Here is a 10,054-nt window from a genome sequence, read left to right as displayed (position 1 = left end):
TATATATATATATATATATATATATATATATATACTGTATATATACTGTATATATAGAGTATAATTCTATGTACAGTTTAAAGTCACTGCTGTACACTGAAGCTGACTTTAGTATTATAAATAGGCCTAGTAAACCATAAGGTAGACTCTCAGAAGGGATAATGCCAGTGATTTATTTTTAACTTTCCCTCCAGAGATGCAGAGGTGGCCTGTAAAGGCATGCTGAGGTGTCAGTATTGCCCTCATTAGCATACTCCTGGAGACTGCTGCTGACATTTGCAATGCCCAAAGAAAAACAAGCCTCTCAGTGAATGAATTATATTTGACTCTTTGACCAAGAGGAGGTTCAGAATCCCCCTCAAGGAAATAAGATGATTTCCTCAACCTTGTTACTTTCTAGTCAGTCTCTTGTTTCCGAGGACTGAACACTCTTCCAGCAGCCTGATGAAGCAAGCCCTGTATGATGGAAGCTTCGGCATCTGTCTTTACTATTGTCAAAAGTTTGCTCATTAGCTTATGTAAAGCAAACTTATCTATTAATTGTGTTAGATGCAGCTGTGTTTTCCATGCTCCGACACCTTTGTGAAAATGCTGCATGGTTCCCTTGAGAATCAAATGAAGGTATTTTTACAGCCACATATTGTATTTTTTTTTCCCGTGACTCCAAACACTACAGTCTACCTATCTCTGGGGAGTTTTGTAGCTTTATGTGACATTACCACATTGCCTTAGAACTGTGACTCATCAGTGTTTGAATGTTTAATGAAACAGGAACCTAATTAGCACCTGAAATCCAATTTGCCACAGACTGATTCATGACCTAATAAACTAACCAATTTAAGACACACACTTAAGGTGTGTTCACCTCGCGCCGCAGCGTCACACGACCACCACACGACCATCGCGAATATGCATCACTCCAGTCTTATCGCATCTGTGCATAGACTTTATATGTAATCTACTCACGCGAATAATTTGCGAAGACACCTTTATGGGTTGTTTTTCTACTTCTTCTTTTTTTTATGATGCCTCAAATGTAATTCTAAACTCATACTCCATACACCAAATTGTCACTCTGTTCAGACACCAGCAACTGATTTTGACCCAAAGTTACATTTGATTTCCTTCCTTTTATCGTAAACATGCCAAGAACTTGGTTTCAGTTTTGTAAAGATCGTGGTTACAGTTTTTAAACTAGACACTTGTTGATGAGTTGATTTAAGCTTCAAGTCGACTGAGCAAACCGTTTTCCCCCACTTTGGTTAAGAGATCATTCACTCACACACACACACACACACACATATGACAGTTCTCATAATCCTCATGGTTGGGATAAAAAAAAGACCTAACTGAAGGTTAGTGACAGAAGACGTCTCCTTACTTTCTGCCGTGCTACATAAAAGGTCAGACTACTTCCTGCGTTGGACAGAAATCATGACGTGAAATCGTCGGCATAATTCCTCAGGATGCTGGAATGAGCCATGCAGATAGTTTGTGTGTTCTTGACAGGCTTTCAACTCTGAGATCCAACCTTTTATAAAGGTTTAATAAGATAAGGAAGTATAGGATGAATGAACGGATGAACGTGGGGAGAGAAGTTATCCTTTTAGGCATGTTTGGGACCGGGAAGACTGGAATAGAGTCTCTCAAGCCAGTTACGGACCTGGCACCTGGTACCGTACCTGGGAGAAGAGGTATGCAGAGGATCGAATAAGAGGGGATGAAGACGAGGCAGAGAGGGTAGAGGGATGGGGATGGACATAGGGAGGAATGGGGTAGGTGGGAATGGCAGTGTGGGTCGAGAAAACTCAGGATGGGTTGCTCATGTATAAGTATAGGCTTGGCAAGTAATTAGAGGTGTGGTTGAGGCGTGGTCCTGCTCCTGAACCCGAGTTAGCTAGTTAACTTCATGTAAATTGAATTTTGTTTGTGATGCTCACAGCTTTAACAAAATGTTTGAGAAACTGCGTCCCTAATACTCTGGATAATTCACAATGCACACATTCTTAACACCTGTGTAAATAATAAGGGTTAAATGAAACTTAAATCTGTAGGTGTATAGGACGAGTTACGTTGGAACAGATGCAAAGACATTAAAATTTCCAGCAATTTAGGAGCCGGACGTTGACTTCTCTGTTTAGGTTGATAGTAGAGACTCGGCAGGTAACACTATCCCGCAAAACCCATGAGGGTTTCACTGTGTGTGTGTGTGTGCGTGTGCGTGTGCGTGTGTGCGTGCGTGCGTGTTGCTGCTTCTCAGATCATGGAGGAGCGGTGACAAACTGTGCTGTGCAGTACTGTGGTGACTGCCAGGTTCTGCAGGGTCACAGCAGCAACAACCAATAATCCAGCTACAACGTGTCGCTGGTGGGGCGCATGTACACACACTTATGCATAATTATTTTTTCCCACCCTACATCACGTATTGGCTGGTATCTTTCTCCTCCCCATGTCTCTTTCCCCTTTCTCTCACACAACACCTCCCCTCACATGACTATCCTGCTCTGAGCCCTCATTAGTTTATTGATCGCCCCCATTGCTTTTCTCCCTCGCCCTCCTCTGCCTGCTCAGTCGCAGCGGTGTCTGTATATGATAGTGCCTGTCGATACCATCGATTTTCATGCAGAAACAGAAATGATGTGCAGGTGCTGCTGTCTCCTTAGCGATCAAAAACACATAAAACAACTATGGCAAAAAGCACGAATGAAGGTGGGACACGGCTGTGTGTTTGTGTCTGAGTGTTTGGAATGCGTCGAGGAAACAGTCGAGCAAGCCGCAGATAAGCAGGTGGAATACAAACAAAAACAACATTCATCAATCAACAAAACAAAGAAGAGATGCTGTGAAGTCTCATCGTGCCTCGCTCTGAGCGTGCGCTTGTTTGCTCACGACCGAACCTCAAATCCTTGTCACTCCACCGCCGTTTCACCACATCACGAAAACTCAGGTGAGAATCCAGATGACTTAGCTCTGCCACAAGAAAACACGCATTGCAGGGGGGAAGGGGGGATAAAGGCAGAAACAAGGATCAATACCCTGCCTCCCCCTTTTCTTCTCCCAGTTTATTTCAACCACCCCCAGCCGAAGAGGAAGGTATAGCGTCTTCACAAGATATGACAGGGATAGTGATCCACAAAGGACCTAAGCTTCTCATTCCATCCATGACAGAGAGTAGGAGAGGTGGGCGTTGGAGAGTTGGCTTTGTGAATACCTGATGAGTTCAAGCAAGGAGATTCAATCAGGCCTGGGAGAGGAGAAGGAGAGGAGGCAGTGGTGGAGGGCAAGGCCGTCTCATCCTGAAAGGGTTCTTGCCTCCTACCTCTCCCGTACTCTCCTCTGTGTATATTTATTTTTCCCCACTTCTTTTCTTCCCTTCCTCTCCTCTCATTTATCCATCTCTCTTTCTTTCTTTGCAGCCTCACCCTCGGCCTCCGTCTGTAGCTCCATCACTCTCTGTCTCCTCATCCCCTGCTTGCCGCAGTCCCAAGAGGGCCACTTAAGCTAAACAAGGGATTTGAAGATCAGAGGCCGATCTGCTGTGAGAGGTAAACACACAAGGCTTTTGTTGTCTTTTAGAATGGATGCAATGACTTGGGATGAAGGTGTCGCCTGGGCATATTCAGTCAATTAGCCTACATGTAAGAGGTATCACCACTGATGTGAGTCGATGGCAGTTCTTAATTTAAAAGCAGCATGAGGGGAAACAACAGAACGCAGAATGTGAATTCACAGTTCTGTTCTCTCACTGTTTTTTCCCTTTGTTCATTCATGTCATGACACTCAAGTAATATAATTAATGTATAATTAAAGTATGAAAAAGGAGGATAAAACTGAGGCTGTACACACAATATGTATGTGTAAGGAATTGTAATCTATTTATTGTAATTCAAATCTGCTTATTGCAAAGACAAATTAATCAAGAAAATGATTGTGTGTATTAGTGTAAAATCCAACTGCATTTGAGACAAATAATGAAAAGGTGAAAATGCATCCGTCTTTTCAAGAAGCACAGGTTTTACTCTAAGCGCCTTCGTCCTTCGTGGTCATGGCGGCTGAATTACAGTGACATCACAGTTGTATTATTAGTCCCATTTCATTAAAATGACAGGATCACATCCGATAATATAAAACCATGTTACAGCACTTAGGGTGATAACACTCTTGCGTTGCTTGTAGTTCATGAATACGACTCATTCTTGAGTTTGTGTTAGCTTGGTTAGTTGTTAGTTACCTATAGCTAAAGTTCATATTCTTCTTCCGGCATTTTTGGCAGTTACTCAATAGCTTCAGGTGCATTACTGCCTGTGAAAACATGTAAATGAATGTGCATTCAATCTCATCAGGATTTCGTCCTGGTACAATTGCAAATGGGGCCTCAGAGGAAAGACTTAAAGGTATACCATGCAGGGTTTTCCTAAGAATCAATGTATGCCTATGGACTCGTATAAAAGTAATCCCTCTCAAACATCATTACGACCCACTGGAAGTGTGTGGCAGTGTCTGTATCTGCAGAAACCCTGCTCTCTGTAATTCTTCTGGTTGACGTATCTGGGTCGCCATCTTTAAATGGTTACAGTCGGTGACGATTCCTGCCTACTATGCATAAATAACCATTCGCGCAGATGAGATGAGGTTGAAAGCTCCAGAAAAAGGTAGACGGTTGTGTCAAGAATGTTTCATCAAACTTATCAATAAATAGTGAAAAGATTAAATAATTTTTCAAACGTGAGTATCTGCTGCTTTCTTATTTTTTTAATATCTGAAGACGTCACCTATAGACTCTGGGAATTAGATGGACATTATGATGACAGGCTAAAATTAATTGAGCAATTGAGAGCATAATGGATGGATCAATCATTACTTTAAATAAACAGTTATTCCATGCCTCATACTTCTACAAAATGACCTTGCCACAGGTCACATTGAATGTGGAAAATGATAACTGTCATGATATTCACCAAGCAATGTTCCCCTTCATTTCAAATTCAAAATAAGCATTTCTGAGTCAGTCATGTGCAGATTAAAAAGCAAAGAGCAACAAAACTGCTTCATTAAGAAGATGTGCCTTGACATTCTCAGTGATCCAAGATAACAAAAGGAGCTCAAAGCCCTTTTGTTGCAGTTACGCAAGACTGCGCGACTGTAAAAAGGTTTGCCGTTGGTAGAGGAACCGCCAATGTGACAGTGCCATATAGCACACGAGAGGAAACGTGATGCAATCAATGTCTGGCATTGGTGTGCAACGTGCATCACATACTGGAAGATGTCCGTTCACCTGAGGCTTTCTTCATGGGAGACAATGCTGTATTTCAGTTTGATCTACAGCACAGTAATGGAAAAAAACTGTTTTTCAGGAAGTGCACTAATGGGGTGAATCCAGCAAAAAGAAATTGCTTGTTCTTGATTTTTCTTTTTAAAGGAGGTTGATGTCAAGAGAAGCAGACAATTTTGGGAAAGGTTTTAAAATCCTTGAATATGTGGATTGATTCAAAAGAGTATCAGAGATATATTCAGTATGTCACACTAGAACTGCATATTGTGAGCTATTATTGGTGATATTATAACAGACTAAGTAGGTATTTAGCAATGCGTGATAAAGCACCGTGTATATCTCTACTATCTGTGTCAGTAACCAACAGTATAGATATGGAACAGTATCTGTGCTGTTCAGTGAGTAGAGCAGTCATCCAGATGGTTGGTGGTTCGATCCCCGGCTCTTACACTCCGCATGTTGAAGTTTCCTTGAGCGAGAAACTGAACCCAAGTTGCTCTCCGGCTGCTTGGCACAGCTCCTAGGATTAAATGCAGAGGTGAAATTACATGTCTGGAAACCTAAATTAAGTTTAAGAATAAACTTGCTCATCCAAGATGGTTACTGAAATGACCCCTTCAGGAGATCCCGCCCTGCAAAGGCTGTAGTTATTCCTAAACCCACCTGAACCCATGATGCACCCAGCACACTTTCCTCCCACACTCGTCCCAAATCCACAGAGAGATGGCAGAACTCTTCAGATGAGGGTCGGCAAAAGAAACGGGAGAGGTGTTGGCAAGTTGCAGATTAGACTTTGAGATGGAAAATGCAAAAAAGGGGAGATGTGGGAGCGTGACGGAGATAAAGGCGGCGAACCATCGGAGCAGGTGTTAATTGGATACATCTGTGTGCTGCTTTTCCACCCTCTTGGGTTTTGGAGGGAGGGAGCCACTGCCGCAGGTGGATCGGTGGCGGCTGTGGACCGCAGCCGGGCATTGGCTATGCATCGTGCGATCCGCTGCGGCATGAAGAGGCTGTTTAAAGAAGCGCTTTGAATGCAGCCCCAGCTTGTTCTATGCGGGCGTGTGGTGCTGCGCGCACGTGTGTTCGCGGTTTTCCTCTAACCCTGAGGGATCAGCCTCGGGACTGAGAGACAGTTTTGGGAAGAGACTCATTATGATCGTGCCTTGTGAAGTGGCTACACTCTCTGCGTCTCCACTGATGTCTGCTACCAGTCCTCCGGCAACTCATTTTTATCAGTTACCTTTCCAAATCTCCATCTTCTCTGTTCAGCGTGTAAACACAGCGGTAGCCTGTAAATGACATACAGTAGCAGCCATAACATCGATCCCATAGCAACCATTATTTCAGTTTAACAGCGGCGCTCTCTTCCTGGATAGTTATAGCATTGTCTGCTGTGCATGCAAGCAAAAGTAATCAAAGTCACGAGGAAGTGCAAGTACGAAAATCAATGCCCTTCGCTCGCTAGCGTGCAGGGGATGGGGATTCAGCCATTCATTTTGCTCTGTTAATTTGTGGGAGTTTGTGCGACAGACAAGGCGAACAACCCAAACCCCATCAGAGGCCCCAGTTGCCACATGTCATCGTTCAGGCTGCAGGAAATGGATGTGCTTAATTTCGCCGCCCATAATATCTGCAGGGGTAACCGCCCGACTTCCCAGAGGGGCGGGTTCTGCTGTATTAAAACTGTCCATCGTCTTGCGCGGTCATGTCTCTTGCCTTTTCGACGGGGAGCCGAGGGAGTTAAAGGTTGACGCTGAAGAGCCCTCTGTCTCTAAGCGCAAATATTGCTCGTCGGCACAGAAACAGTGACTGTTTGAATCAGTCCCCTGCCAGATCAAGTCGCAGAAACTTGGTAAAACGGCATCGACATGGAAAAGGGATTGAAGCCCAAACATGTCAGAATAAGACACGAGAATTAGTTGCTTTTCTTAAGAGAAATGGTGCTTTTTTTTTCTCTCTCTCTCTCTCCCACTGGGTTTTGGACTTTATTGAAGTTCATGTTTGAGCGTGAATATTACATTGATATGCTGTGCTGCATCTCTGTACTGGTGACAGTTGATTTGCTGCAAACAACCGAGAACATGAAAGAGTTTGAGCCGCCTAGGTCTGAGGGATAGAGAATATTAATCTGCGTAACTCACACATGCCACAACATTACTGTACAAAGTTTAGTTTTGGAAATACACAGTGATTATGACAGCCACGAGCAGGTCACTCTTCAGCACCAATGCACATTAAGAAGTGAAAACGGGTCTGTCTCATCTCCCTGAGTCATAACATAATTCCACGGCTGAAAGCACATTATCAGTTTACAAGTTACACATGAAGCTGTAAAGGAGGTTATGCGCTGAAGAGTTTTAAGGGTGAAAGCGTGCGCGGCACGCAAACAAGACAGCCCACCTGACTCTTGCATTCATTTCCAACTTTTAGCAGCAGGGTGCAACGCAAATGTTTGCTCGTTCACCTCGGTTGTTTATTCATGCGAGAGAGCGAGCCTCCCGGATACGGAGGGGGCCGTGAAAAGCAACGAGACGAGGAAAAGACGAACATCTTGCAGTGCCTTAACATTCAGTGGTGAATGTATTTCCTCTCATTTTATTCACAGATTTATTTTGATTACAATCACAAATGAACTACCTCAGCCACACACTCGCATACAGCTGATTGTACTCGATATATTTGTTATGATCCATGATTAGATCTCTTTGATTTTATTCCTCTATGCCCTTTGTTGTTGTCGGTTGTTTTCTTGTTTTTTTTTCATACTTTTTTCCCAGGGAGTAATGGATAACATCTGATACTCATCTATATATCTCGCACAGCTGCCCTAAAAATGTCATCGCGGCACCACCATATCTCCTTGAGGGCCAGTATCCATCCTCACGCCGCACTAGTGAGAGCCTCGTCTTTGCTGTCCCCCCCCCCCCCCCTCTCTCTCTCTCTCTCCTCTTCCTCCCCTTCCCCACCCTTTCAACTTGTGCTGGGAGCTGAGGCCCTCTAACGCTTTTTTTTTATTTTCCAAGCAAAAGAAAATACATAAACCAAGCACGAGTCATCGGCCCGTCCTTTTTAAACAAAGGCTTCAAAATGATGTAACTTAGCTCTTTGACTCGGTGTCGCCTCTGTTGTGTTTCTTGTTAGTCAAGTATCAAGGCCTGAGAAAAAGGAGGGTAGAAGTTGCACAGCCGGAAAGCAACTTCGGAGCTCGCCCACAGAGACTCGCAATGATATCCAAGCTGAAAAGGTCCATACAAACGTTACTACAGCTGCCTGGACGCAACAGTATCTTAATGTCCGCACTGCGCCATCGCCGTCTTTCAAAATGACCTGATCATATCAGTCGAGGTGCTAACGGTGTCTTCCATCTGCATGTTTGCTCAGCGTCTTTGTTCCTGCGCCACCAGCTTCTGTTCTGGTTGCTGACAACTGCAGCAGATCCTCCTCTGTGTGAACCATCTAATTCCTCTTGCCGTGGCATCAGGATAGATTAACTGCTGGGAGTCATCAGCTTCAATACTCAGACACATTTGTGCTGTTTTTTTTTTAAAGTAAAAGCGCCATACACACCATTCCCTGAGGTGATAATGTGTATATTTAGCAGCAACTAAGCCTAACTATTGTACCCAGAATAGTTTTGTGATGGACATACCCTAACAAGATACCGGCCTAGTTGTAAGGTTGTGGGTTTTTTTAACAAACACTGTGTGAGCTGGTCTTCAGCATGGACCCAGTAGGATTCCAATTTATCCAGCACAGCTTGATGTCATTGTTCGATCAGCTCTGTGAGGAATGAGCCAAGGCTGACTGATTCTGCCCTTCATCAAGATATGCAGGAATAAAGTTTTCGGCATACCCGGAGTTCTAGGTATGTCATGAATATGGATAAACAAACAAACGGCTTCAGTTAATTCCAGTCACAACCGGCGTAGCAGGAATCTAGCACGTTAGATGTCCGTGGCGGAAGGAGAGGGAAGAAGTGCAGCTGCAGAATCACCTCTGTGGCCCTGATTCGTCTTACAACCCATCTCTCTCTGGCTCCCTCAGGAGTAGCTGGTGCTGCAGTCTGTACGCCGGTGTTTGGTTTAGCTTTGTTCCCTTTCCTTACCACCTTTACACTTTTTTTCTCCTCTCCCTCATTCTGCATGTCTTCCTATAACTCTCAGGGTTCATTTGTCATCTTGTATCCTATATGATTAATACAGTGTTGAAAAAGGTACGCTTGTACTTATTAAAAGTGCATATACTGTCACCTGCAGTATAGCCTGTATTGCTTCTCTCTGATCATTCCCTGTATCAGCCTCCCGGGTCAGAGAAGACGGCATGTTGTAAAAACCAGCCCTGTAATGTGAGAGCTGTTGTTTCAAGCAAACATACACTTTCAATCACTCACATGAAGGCTTTGCTAATTAGATTTCAAGAACAAGACAAAAGAAAGTACTGATTTTCAATTACTTCCAATATGAATCATTAGCCATCTAATTTACTAATACTGGATTAGGTGGTAGCATAATGCTGGAAAGGAAAATGAATACCTCCGGAGGTTTTCCCCTTGAAGAGCATTCACATCGAGCAATGCAGTGCTGAGCTTTCGCCTCTATGGTGCATTTCAGGGGTGAATGGAAACTTGAAGAGGGCATCTACTGTTTTGAAATTGAAAAAGATGAATGAGATGTTCAGTGGCTTATTTATTTCTTTGCTTGGTTGTTTGCTTATTCAAAACAAGAGTGCAGAGAGGCCGCAAGATTCATAATGTCCTGTTGTTGTTCAGAGTGCATGACA

The sequence above is a fragment of the Anarrhichthys ocellatus genome, unplaced genomic scaffold (assembly GCF_004355925.1).
Source record: "Anarrhichthys ocellatus isolate YVR2014 unplaced genomic scaffold, GSC_Weel_1.0 scaffold9, whole genome shotgun sequence".
Classification (NCBI taxonomy): domain Eukaryota; kingdom Metazoa; phylum Chordata; class Actinopteri; order Perciformes; family Anarhichadidae; genus Anarrhichthys; species Anarrhichthys ocellatus.
This window is presented reverse-complemented; position numbering follows the sequence as displayed.